Source organism: Microtus ochrogaster, linkage group LG5 (genome assembly GCF_000317375.1).
Source record: "Microtus ochrogaster isolate Prairie Vole_2 linkage group LG5, MicOch1.0, whole genome shotgun sequence".
NCBI lineage: Eukaryota > Metazoa > Chordata > Mammalia > Rodentia > Cricetidae > Microtus > Microtus ochrogaster.
The window spans coordinates 50,464,953-50,476,371 of record NC_022031.1 but is presented as its reverse complement, the minus strand read 5'-3'; the positions used below and the strand labels follow the sequence as shown (position 1 = coordinate 50,476,371).

General features: G+C 52.8%; 1 protein-coding gene across 2 annotated transcripts in view; it reads left to right on the top strand.

Moving 5' to 3' along the window:
- The first annotated feature begins 1,370 nt into the window (after positions 1 to 1,370).
- Ptpn3 (protein tyrosine phosphatase, non-receptor type 3) overlaps positions 1,371 to 11,419 on the top strand; it is a 106,306-nt gene continuing 96,257 nt past the window's right edge. The window contains exon 1 of one of the 2 annotated variants that reach the window (XM_013351909.2): positions 1,371 to 1,394. The gene's annotated coding sequence lies outside the window, so the exon portion shown is untranslated. Of the gene's footprint in view, positions 1,395 to 2,109; positions 2,185 to 11,419 lie in introns of those variants that run through there. The other variant, XM_013351911.2, reaches the window with a different exon arrangement.

Below are 11,419 nucleotides of genomic sequence, written 5' to 3'. Positions count from 1 at the left end.
CAAGGCTATACAGAGAAACTGGGCCTCGTAAAGCAAAACAAAACAAAAATTAATTCACAGCTATTTCGAAGCTCAAATCTGAGACCATTGTTTAAAAATGATGAGCAGAGAAAAGGTAACGGCTTAACTCCCGGAAGCCTCACCTTGGCAGGGGGGGACAGATAATTCAGATAAACGAATCTTGGGGGCAGGGCTTTTACTTCAGTGGTAGAGATTCGTGTTTATTTGTGTGCAAAGCTCTACATTCAAGCCTCAGCAAGGGGAAAATATATTTAAAGTGGACTGAATAAATTCACGTTCTTTTTTTTTTTTTTTTCTCAACCGTCACCAGCCCCCGGATGCAAGCGTAGGCATTTGTATTATTTAGGGCACAGAGAGCGCAAGGCTCTGGTAGCAGATCACACAGCAGCTGGTAGAGGACAGAGTGTGCCGTCAGCTGACTCTGAATTCCAGGACTTCCCACCAGGCGGGGGGGGGGGGGGGGGGGAGGGTTACCCAGCACTCCCAGCCTCCAGGCAGAAGGTTGAGTCTGGGTTAGTCAGGTGGGACTCAGTGGACGGCCTCATCACCTCATCAACCCCTTAGGGGGCTTTTCCTTCCGGACGCTGGGCTCCCCCGTCTCCGAGCATGCCCAGTGCTCTCCCCGCCGGTCCGACCAGTGCTGCCACCGCGCTGTGGCTCCAGGTTTTGTGTGCGATCCTAGGCGGGGCCAGGGCAGTGCAGCCCCCGGGACTCCCGGCTCTGTCGGAATTCCCCGGACTCAGTGCTCTGGCGGCGTCCGCCGCGGTGCACTACCTTGGGACCGAGATCCGGATTTAAGCTGGGAAACCAGGCACGAACCCTCGCTCCATGGTGGCATGGTGAAAAAAGTCTCGGGGCATCTGGCACCAGGTCCGACTATAGGGCCCGAGCCATCGCTCCATCCTTTTGTTAACCTCTTCATTCAACAAAACGTTTTTAGTGCGTGCCAAGAGTTATTTGGAGGCTAGGTCTCTTGAGAGGCGGAGCGACCGAACTGACATTGAAGGGAGGCACTCCTTAAGGGGCATCAAGAGACAGCCAGTAAGCGACTCTATCTGCCCCATTTGCCCCTCTGCCCTCTTTCCCGAGTCATAGGCACAAAACTTGCGTTTTGTTTTGGCGCTGGCTTTTCCGTCCTAGGAAAGCTTCCTCGTTTAGCTGCGTGACTGAATGATATCTGTCACCTGATCCGGCTGTTCCACCAGCTCTCACCGGGCCACCCCCTAGCCTTCTCGCCCGGCTCTTTTTCTCTGTTCTTAAGAATTTATCACCTCACACACTGCGTTGTTTGCGGGCCTGTTTGCTGCGAGAGACTCCCTACCAAACTCCCAGCAAGTGACAGATTTTTTGTTTATAGATTAAGTGTGAAGAACGTAAGTAGCCATTGAGTGGATAAATGGTACATGCTTGGAAGGCGATAATGGACGCGGAGAGTTTTAAAAGGTAGCCAGAAAGGCCTCTCCGACGAAAGGTACCCGTACGGTGAGAGGGCGCAGGGCACCAGCCAAGTTAGGGGGAAAAAGACGTCCTACCCAGAGGGAAAGGTAGTACAAATGTCCCGAGGCGAGTCAAGTTCAGAGGGTGTGATGGAGAGGAAGGTGCACGCCGAGCGCAGGTAGGCAGGTGTGGGAGGAGGCGGAAGAGGCCGGCAGGAACGCCCGCCAGCTAGGGGCCCCGCAGGCCCTGGGACGGGCTAACCCGCTTGGCGTCCTAGGACCTGCAAAGGAGCGCTGCGCTGCAGTCAGCGCGACCCCCAACTTAGCCACGGAGCCCTGTGCAAGCTCTCTGTCCTTTCCGCCAAGTCCTTGCCAATTCGAGGCATGCCAACCCGGAAAGCCAGGCACACAGTAGGTGTTCAATAAATGCTTAAGGTATGAATGGCGGCGTGCGTGAACCGGGGTCTAGGAGGTCTGCGGGAGTTCGGCAGGTAGCCCGCGGAGGCGCGTGGCAGCGTCCCCCAAGTCTGTCCCGGGCCCGCCCCTGTCCCGGGTCCCCCCGCCCCGCGCGCGGGCCCGTCGCGGCCACAGCCGGGCCGGCGGGAGCCGCCCGCGGGTTGCACTGGGCATGCTCAGACGGCGGCCAGGTCGCGGCGCGAGCGAGCTTCCGTGCCGCCCGCCAGCCCGCGCGACCTACCTGGGCGCCCCGCGCCCCCGGATGCTACAGGTATGGGTGGCTGGGATCTCCACGGGGCGGACCGGGGCGCGGGCTGCTGCGATTGGGGACACCCAGGGCGCCACCCCACCCCCACCCGGCCCGGGGCGCGGCGGACACGCGGGAGGACTAGCGGGAGGGCTGGCAGCCCCGGGTCTCCGCGCCACGTCGGGCATCCGAGGGGGCGCAGGCCGGGATCACCTGGCGGGGCTGGGGCGGGGCGCGGGCGGGGGCGGCGCAGGGTTGGGCGTTCAGGACTTGGCGGCGCGAGCGTGGGCGTGCGCTCCAGTCTGGCTGAGTCCTGGGGCCCGCGCCGCGGTATCCTTAGCCCAGCCGAGGGGGCGCACCGCCGTGGGGATCTAGTCTTCTGCGGCCCCCGAGGCTCGCCCCCTCCCCCACGGGGGGATGGCAAATTCGCCTGCCGATTGCAAAGGGCATTTCCTGGGCCTGGCACGAACTCCAGAGTCAAACCAATCCGCCCCGTTCTGCGACCGGATGGCTTCTCTGTTAACTTGCGGTGACATTGCTGCGTTGTGCGGAGGGAGAACGCTCCCCGGAAACCCTCGCCCCCGGTTGCAGCCACCCAAACTTATTACGAACTTGACGGTTGCCTTTAAAAAATTAATGGGAAGTTAAGACAACTTGACACCTGGGTGTTCTATGAAGGTGCAGGGAGCTCGTGGTTGGGAAACGAGAGACCTGGGTATAAGTTGGGCTCTTCCCCTTGGCCAGCTGGTGACCTTGGACGAGTCGGTTAACCTCCCTGATCTTCCATTTCCTCCCTTGCATGCAGGCAGTAATAATGCCCACCTCGCCGGGTTGGTGGTGGATTAAGTAGGATAAATGATGTGGAGGTGTTTGGCTCCGTGCCCGGCACAAAGCAAGCGAACAGTTGGCGTGATGTGATTTTAATTCAGTTAGAGACCCTCGTGGCTCCCATTTCGTCAGGAAATTAGAATTAGGTAAGCATTTTCGGAGCCTGTGTTTGTGCCCCGGAGAGTGTCTACTGAGGCTTTGGAAAAGCTACTCAACAGTGCGGCGGATGAGCAGAGAGCCTCCTGTTTAAAGGCAGTCTGGAGTTCAGAAACTCCAGAAGTTGACACTCGGGCCCCACTTACAGAAAGAACTATTTTTGCCAGATGATCCGTCTTGCAAATGGGAAGCCGATGACTTGGAAAGCCTGGCTGGGAAGATGCCTGTGCTGCAAAGCTCCCAGGCCTAACCTTTAAGTACTTGATCAGGGTCTGTTGGCTTCTCACATTGGGTTTGCGCCTTCTTTGTGGGGGGTGCCCCTTGTTCATTATAGGGTGCAGAACAACCTCACTGGTCTTTGCTCTGTCGGTTCCGTTCTGGCAGCAGCTCCCTCCCTGTGACAAGCAGGAATGCTCCATATTGTCTGGGTTGAAGTGACCTGCTTTTTAGTAGATTCAGTTGTGATAACTTCTGCTTTCTGTCTACCTCGGTTATCTGAGAATTTCATCTGGGGCTTTTAATGATAATATGGAATCATTGCAGTTAGTGACCTCGTATGTAAAGTCGTGTAGTGTACGTAGATCATCTCATTTCGGTTTTACAGTTCTCCTTCGGGGGGTGGTGTCACTTCCATTTTATAGAGGAAGAAATTGAGGCTCTCAGCGGGCTCCCTCGCTATCGCTGTTCAGAGGGTGACTGGGGTGGAAGAACCCAAGACTTCTGGTTCTCGAGGCAGGACTTTTTCTTCTGGAAAGACTGCCATGTGTGGTGTAGAAAAACCTCACATAGATGTCTTTCCCTGATGACTAAACCAAGATCTAGACTATATTGGAAACCGGAAGCCTTCCTGAAATTGACTAGTTGAAAATTAACAATGATAAGCTATTATCTGACAGGGAGTAGGCCATTTTAGTTAAATATTCTAGTATATGAGCAGCCCCATAAATCCTCACATACAGTTAATGGGATACCAATCTGTCGAGACTTAGAATAGAATAAAACATGCCTAATACTCTGTATCGATCTGGGTAGTCTCTGATCATTTGTCTTCTCCAGAGACTAGTGTATGCAAATTAGACCTGACTGGCCTACTGGAGGTCAGATTTCGGAGGGCATTGGGAAGCGCCCAGGCGAGCCTTTGAACAGAGGTTTCTGTTTGGCAGCTGCAGGGCTGTGGGTAGGGAAGCCCAGCGAATAAGCCAAGAGGCCCCCAACCTGGAATTCAGGTTGCACTTCCCTGCAGCTCAGGCCAGATTTGAGTGTGTCCCTGGGCTCTGGGTTTACCAAAGAGCCAAATCCAAGACCCCAGCTTGAAGCCCTTCTTTTACCTGACCTCATAGCAAAGTCATGATAGCTTTTGATTTGCTTACAAATCATATCATAGGCAAATCTTATTCCCAGGAGAATTTGACGTCTAAGTTGGTATAGTCTCAGTCCTGGGATGGTAATTGCTCTCAGTTTTTGTTGACTGTGACCTGGAAGTTTAATTATAGTGTTGTTCCCCACTCCCTGCCCCCTTACACACACACACACACACACACACACACACGTGAGCTGGCAAGACTGAGTAAGACCAAAAGCCTTCCGAGCTACATACAGGTCCGTGAACGCAAGGGACACTGGTTTCTAGAATGGGTACAACCTGCTGGAGTGACCAGAAGACATGGACCACCTCTTTCCTTCCAGGTCCGAGGGACTGGCATGTTAGAAAGGGACCGCTGATTTGTGGTCCCCTCTCTGGACCATAATAGCAGGGCTTACCTTCCTGTGCCAGTCGGTCAGTTCCTGGAAAGCAAAGGCAGCCCTTTTTCTCTCCTCAGGCTCTGGCGAGGCTGGAATGTTGATGGGATTCTGCATACCCTAGCCTGGCTGGCTGGGCTGGCGGGTGTTGGGGGCCGATGCTATGTTACTTTCTACAGATGAGAAAGGACTGGGCCCAGGGATATTGAATTAGTTTCTGCTTAGTGCCAGCTCCCGAAGCCACCTCTACCTCCAAGTTATCTGGTTATCCCGAGTGCAGATCCAACAGCAAAGGCAGACTTTATTTATTTATTTATTTATTTACTGGTGAAGTCTATACTGTGTGTCAGGCCCTAATGCTGCAGAGCTGGAAGCCGAGTTGGGTTGTGAAAGTACGCGGTGGGCTTGCGAAGACCTTGTGCCCATGCGCCTGTGTGTCTCCGTCTACCCATCGATCTCATAACTGCTTTAAAGGAGGATCAAGGTAGACGCAACCCACACGAGGGGTGGCAGCCATGCATCCACACCGTGTTTGTTTTCTTACTGCTATCACCAAGTAGCTGACCAAAGCAGCTTACGGAGGAAACGTGGTTCATGATGGCAGGAAAAGTTGTGGCTGCAAGAGCTTCAGAAAGCAGAGGGAGATGGGCAACCCCTGATGCTTTCTCCTTTTTTTGTCGTCTGGGACCCTGAGTCATGGAACGAAGCCAGCCACATTGCGAGTGGTCCTTCCCGCGTTAATTAAAATGATCTAGAAGATGCCTGGCAGTCAGCCTTGCCCCCTGTGTGATTCGAGATCCTTGTCAAGTTGAAGGTCATTATTAAGCGCCACACATGGTTGCCAGGAAATACACCGAGACGGGTACGTCTTAACGCTTGCATTATGCCTCCAAGGTAGTTGGCGGTCAGAGTAATTGGGATGCTCCCTAGTTGCTAAGTAAGGCAGACTTCGCCATGTGTGAGGCTAAGTGCTGATTTTTCTTTCTTCCCTCTGCATTGGAGCTCCTTGTACTAGAGATGCCTCTGGGTGTCTCTTATTACAAATTAACATGGCTCTTACTGGCCACCAGGAGCTGTTTGAGTGCTGAGGCCTCACAGCGACTAGCTAGCCATGCTGCCTCCCCAGGAAGGCCGCGCGGAAGGCAGGTGAGGGCAAAGTCCGTCTGCCCTCCTTGTGTCCCTCAGTGGGTGATACTCCTAGTGGCGTCGCCATCTGTGCCTGCTGGGCAACTACCAAATCAGAGGTCACAGGGAGTCCTGAAGGCCATGGGTTGTTTTCCCTAACACTAGGGTCAGCGAAGCTCTGCTGACAACATCTTCTGAACCAAAGACAGGGCTCTATCCTGTGAAAAAGAATGTCTGAGTAGGAACTCTGTAAGAGGAGACTGGGGCGGGGGGGTGCTTGGATATTGAGAGAGTGGAATTTTTGAGGCACTGGGATGGTGTATGTGGAACATTAGGACAGAAGCTCTGGAACTGGGGTAGTTCTGGAAACTGCAAGCCCCTGATAAGCTGTCAGTATACACAAGCTTTAACCAGTGGCCACGGTAATGCGTCTTCAGTGCTGCGTCTCTGCTACTGAAGCCCGGGAAGCCTCCCTGCCGCTCTGAGACCCAGTAACTCCCATTTCACAGACGCATTGAGCAAGGCTCAGAGATGGCGGTGACTTCCCAAAAGGACCCACAGTAGCATGGTGGGGACTTGAACCCACATCTGTCCCCTAGACTGATTACACACCTGTTAAGCAAAAGTCATCTCAGAATTTATTCCTCTGTTTATAGGCTTTCTTAAACGAGCTGATGAGGGGCTGGAGAGAGGGCTCAACAGTTAAGAGCACTGACTGCTCTTCCAGAGGACCTGGGTTTAATTTCTGGCACCCACATGGCAGCTCACAACTGCCAGTAACTCCAGTTCCAGTGGCCCTGACACCCTCAGACAGTATACATGCAGGCAAAACACCAATGCACGTGAAATAAAAAATGAGCTAATGAGCCCCTAAAGTCTGGGACAGTGAAAGTCCCTTCCCTTCAGTATGGGATTTTTGGAGTCACTGCTGAGTTGCTGCTCTACGGAGGCCCACTCCCAAGTCAAGGCCACCTGTTCCCTTCCTCAAGACTGAAGGAAGACAAGATTCAGGTCCTGGAGGGCTTTGCTGGCTGGGTGCTATGTTTATGAGCCTAGATAGGCGTGGGCGTGGGGTGGAGCCCTGGGCCTCTCTACCCGCCTCTCTTAGATGAGTCAGCTTTGAGGGCCGGACCAGAGAGGCAGCAGTTCGCTGGCAGCCGTCCCCTGCCCACTCTGGGCACTTGGCTTGACCTCTCACCCACTGCATCCCCTCCCTGTGTCTGGCTGGCACATGAATGCATGTGGTTGTAGAGCATTGCAGCGTCTAGGCGCAGGAGAAACAGGCAGATGGTGCTTCTTCGAGAAGCAGCTGTCACCACAGCACAGCGTCCTCCGTGCGTCCCTGTCACCAGTCCGGGTCTGTTCCCTGTAGCCACAGGGCCCCAGTCCTCCTAGAGTAAGGACAGAGCCAGTCTTGGTTCTAATGCACTTTCTCGGGCCTTGAGCTTGCCGCTCTGTGTCCTGGTCCTGCGGCCTGGGACTGACAGGGCTGGCGAATGGCTTCCTTCCTTCCACCCAGCTCAGCTCAGCCCTGGGCCTCAGCTTGGAATGTTCAGTCTACCACAGCCTTGCCTTGACAGCCCTTTTCACACTTGGCAATTTTGCGGTTGTTTAGTGTGGTTTGCACTTAGTACCTGTGTCTCCATGTGGGCTGGGAGACCTGCTGCCAAGTCAGGCTAGATCTCAATGCTTCCCTCCCCTCCTCCCCGCTTCTTCCTGCATTCCTCCCTCCCTCCTTTCTCTGAGCTTTGCTTTTAACTTTATTCTGACCTAATCAGACTTAAAGTTACAAGAGAACTAAACTACTCAGAACTCCCGCATCCTCTCGCCCCAATCTCCCAGCTCCCATTACCCCTTTATCCCATTTATCATATCTTTCTGTGTGCAAACCATTTGAGGACCACTCTGATAGGCCCTTCCCCCCTAATAGATTTATTTTCCAAAAGCAGCCACATTCTTCGACATAACCACAGTACACATTTTATTTTCCCTTGTAGTTAGAGTGCGGAACTCACAGGTGTGTAACCTTTCCATACACTTGCGTTTTGTTCATAGGAGCTCCACTGCCCTCCCGTCGCCTCCGCCCGTCTGCTGGTGCCTTCTGGTGCCTTCTCCCTACACGTAGCCTCTCTTCCACTTTCATAGTTTCAGATGTGTGTGGACACTCCTGTTCATGCTTGCGTGTGTGTAGAGAAAGATTGATGTATGAGATAAAGGGTATTTTGTTGAACGGATTTTCCCTTTTTGATTCTGGGATGGGGGTCTTAATGGAGGCCCAGCCAACTTCAGTCCTTGTTGGCTTGTTTGTTCGTTTTTGAGACAGGGTTGCTCTGTGTAGCCCGACTGTTCCAGAACTTCTCGCTCTTTTAGACCAGATTGGCCTTGAACTCGCAGACGGTACGTCTGCCTCTGCCTCCTGAATGTGAGATTAAAGGTCTGCGCCACCACTGCCCAGCTAACCTTAAACTTTCTATGCGGTTGAGGATTTCAGGTGTGAGCCAGCGCGTCCAGTTTTTGTACTGTTCGAACCCAGAGCTTCATGCTTGCTGGACAAGTATTCGACCCAGGGAGCCCCATCTCCGTTCCTCTCCTCCACCAGTACAGCTTTTAGACTCACAAAAAATAATACTCACAGCACTGCTGCTTAATCTGTAAACACACGCCTTTAATCCTAGCACTCAGGAGCCAGAGGCAGGCTGATCTCTGTGAGTTCTAGGCCAGCCTGGTTGCTGTTTCACAGAGAAATACCATGCCGGTTTGGGGGCAGGGGATGCACCTTATTTTTTGTCACTTGCCTCACTAAGGTCCTTTGTGGAGCAGACAAATCCTCTGTGGTCTGCTCAGTGTGGTACGCTCCGGTTAGCGCGTCCGTTAGAGCTAGCTTGCCTGCGACCTTGGCATTTTTGCTGTGCACAGGTGGCATTTTGCCACAGGTCCTTCAACTTGGGCCTTTCAGTTTCGACTCACTATTGCCCCAACGACAGGCGCTGTGTGGACAGGCCAGGGTTCTCGGTAAACACTTGATGAGTTCAGAGGGGAGTTTCGCAGTGGCGGAAAGCGAAGCCAGGCTCCCGGCACTCTGCATCCCCAGCCCTTGATGTTGGTGCCGTTTGTTGTAGTCTTGCTATAAATAGGTTTCAATACCGCCATTTTTGTCATATCTATACACCCCAGAAGGGTGGGATAGTGAACCTACTGTTGGCACACGCAGCCTCAATAATGGGTTGGCAGGTATACCGGAGAGGCCAGTGGCATCCTTGATGAGAAAGGAGACTCACTCTTGAGGTTCCCCTACCTCGAAAATAGCACCTTCCAACTGCACCTTTGACTTCTCTGGATTTGGGGCTCAGGCATATCACCCAAATGAGAACATTCCGAGAGTGAACCTGATTGGCCGGCCTCGGCTGGGACTTCTGTAGGCGCGTTAAGGGTATGCGTTCGTTCAGTTTAATCAGTCGTGACTTTGAGGTTGAGATCAGACTAGCCTAGCGCACGTCCTGGCACTAGAAATCCTCCATCGGGATGACGACAAAACCCGCTGATGTGCTTGGCGTTGCCTAGGGGCTCTACGTGTTCCCTGCTTTGGTTCCCACACCTTTGGTCACCCTCCAAGCTGTTCCTCTTAGGGCCTCTTTACAGCCCTCATTTTCTTGCTCTTTCTTGCCTGGAACCTCACTGCAAACTCAGGTTGGATGGAGGGGCAGGGCAGGGCAGGTTGATGATATAAGGCCTCAAGGAGAAGTGTGCCTGGTCTGCTGCTCCCCATCCGCCCAGCAAATTCCAATGGAATTCAAAGGCCAGATGTGTAAGCAGGGCAGAGCAGGAGGTCACAGTCTCCCTAGATGAGGGTTTCTTACCCAAGCACACACAGTACACAGGCCCGCCAGCTTCAGTTCTGTGATCAGATCCACTGGCAGAAGCAGGCAAGCAAGTGGCACTGGGGACCTAGTCACAGTGACTGGGTTTTTCAAGGCCCAGTAGGTACAGACAGGTTTGGATGTAGAGCAACCAGGCAGAAAGCCATCCTAGAAGGACCCTAGTGACTGTTAACCCAGTGTCAAATGTGCACAGGGCAGGGGCAGGCTCTGACGTCCCTGCAGTCAGGCCCTTTATTCAGCCCTAAGAAAACACTAACCAGAGCTGGGTTCTGAAGTCTTGTGCGATGGAAATGTGCATTTACACAGCAATTTTCCGGAGAGCTGGCTAGGTAGGCTTCAGGAACATCATCTAGGGAAGCATGATTTGATCTCAAAATGAATAGGTACCGAAAGAGGGCTGGGCCTATGACTCAGTGGCAGAATGATTGCCGGGCATGCACAAAACCCAGGGTTCAATGCCTTAGGACTACAGCAACGTTAACCCAAACAAAACTATTTAAAAAAAAAGTCCTTTTCCCAAGCTCAGAGAGGCAAACACATTTGCCTTTGCTTTGTATCTCATTTTACAGGACAAAACATCACAGTGTGAAAACTTCAGGGGACCCTAAGGCAGCCTTCTCTTGCTTCCTTCTCGTGGAGACGGAGGTCCTAATGGGATCTGGTATTCTCAAGGGCACATAGCATGGCTGGGACCCACATCTCAGGTCTGGGGTGCATTTTTTAGGTCAGCTCCAATGGAGCGTATCAGGCTGTATATTTTTATTATTTAATAACCTTTGGCATTTCTCTTACTATGCAAATAAGTTTGCTGTTGCTTTTGGAGCAGTTAGATATTTCTTGTTCTTTTATATAGGCACTACTGGACTGGTGGGAATTTTTCTTTTCCATTTTCACGTATATTTTTAAAGGCTATATAAACTTTCCATGGGCTCTCTATAGTCTGTGGCTGTGTTCCTCAAATTCAGAACATCGGAATCCCCTGGAGGACTTGGTGAGACTCGGGCCACCGGGCCACCGGGCCACATTCTCTAAGCTCTGTTGGTCTGACTCAGATCCGTGGTGGGCAGGAGCGTCTTTGCTGCTGGCTTTATGGAAGCCACTGATTCCAGGAGCTGAGCAAGGGCAGGCAATGGTTGAAGAAGATAGCTCAGACCTTGCAGCCAGCTGTCTCTCCTGTGTGCTCCTTCTTTGCTCGGATGGGTTCACATCCCACCTTTGACTTTTGCGTTCTCCCCAAGACTCCCTCGCTTCTCCAGGTCGCCCTGCCACCTCTGCCTCTTGCCCTCGTCATGCTGGAGGCACGTGAAGGAGGATCCTCGCCTTCCCAGCTCACCTTCATCTTCCGGCTTCACGCTCCTTGCCTTCTATCCTCCAGTCAGAGAAAAATGAATGTCTGCTCTGGACTTTGATTTTTTTTTTTTTTTTTTTTTTTAACCTATCACCGCCTGAAGGAGAAAAGACCCCTCCTGCCAGGTCTCTGCCCAACTTCTCTCTTTACCTCCTAGCGTCTTGGAGGGACAGTCAGCAGAAAC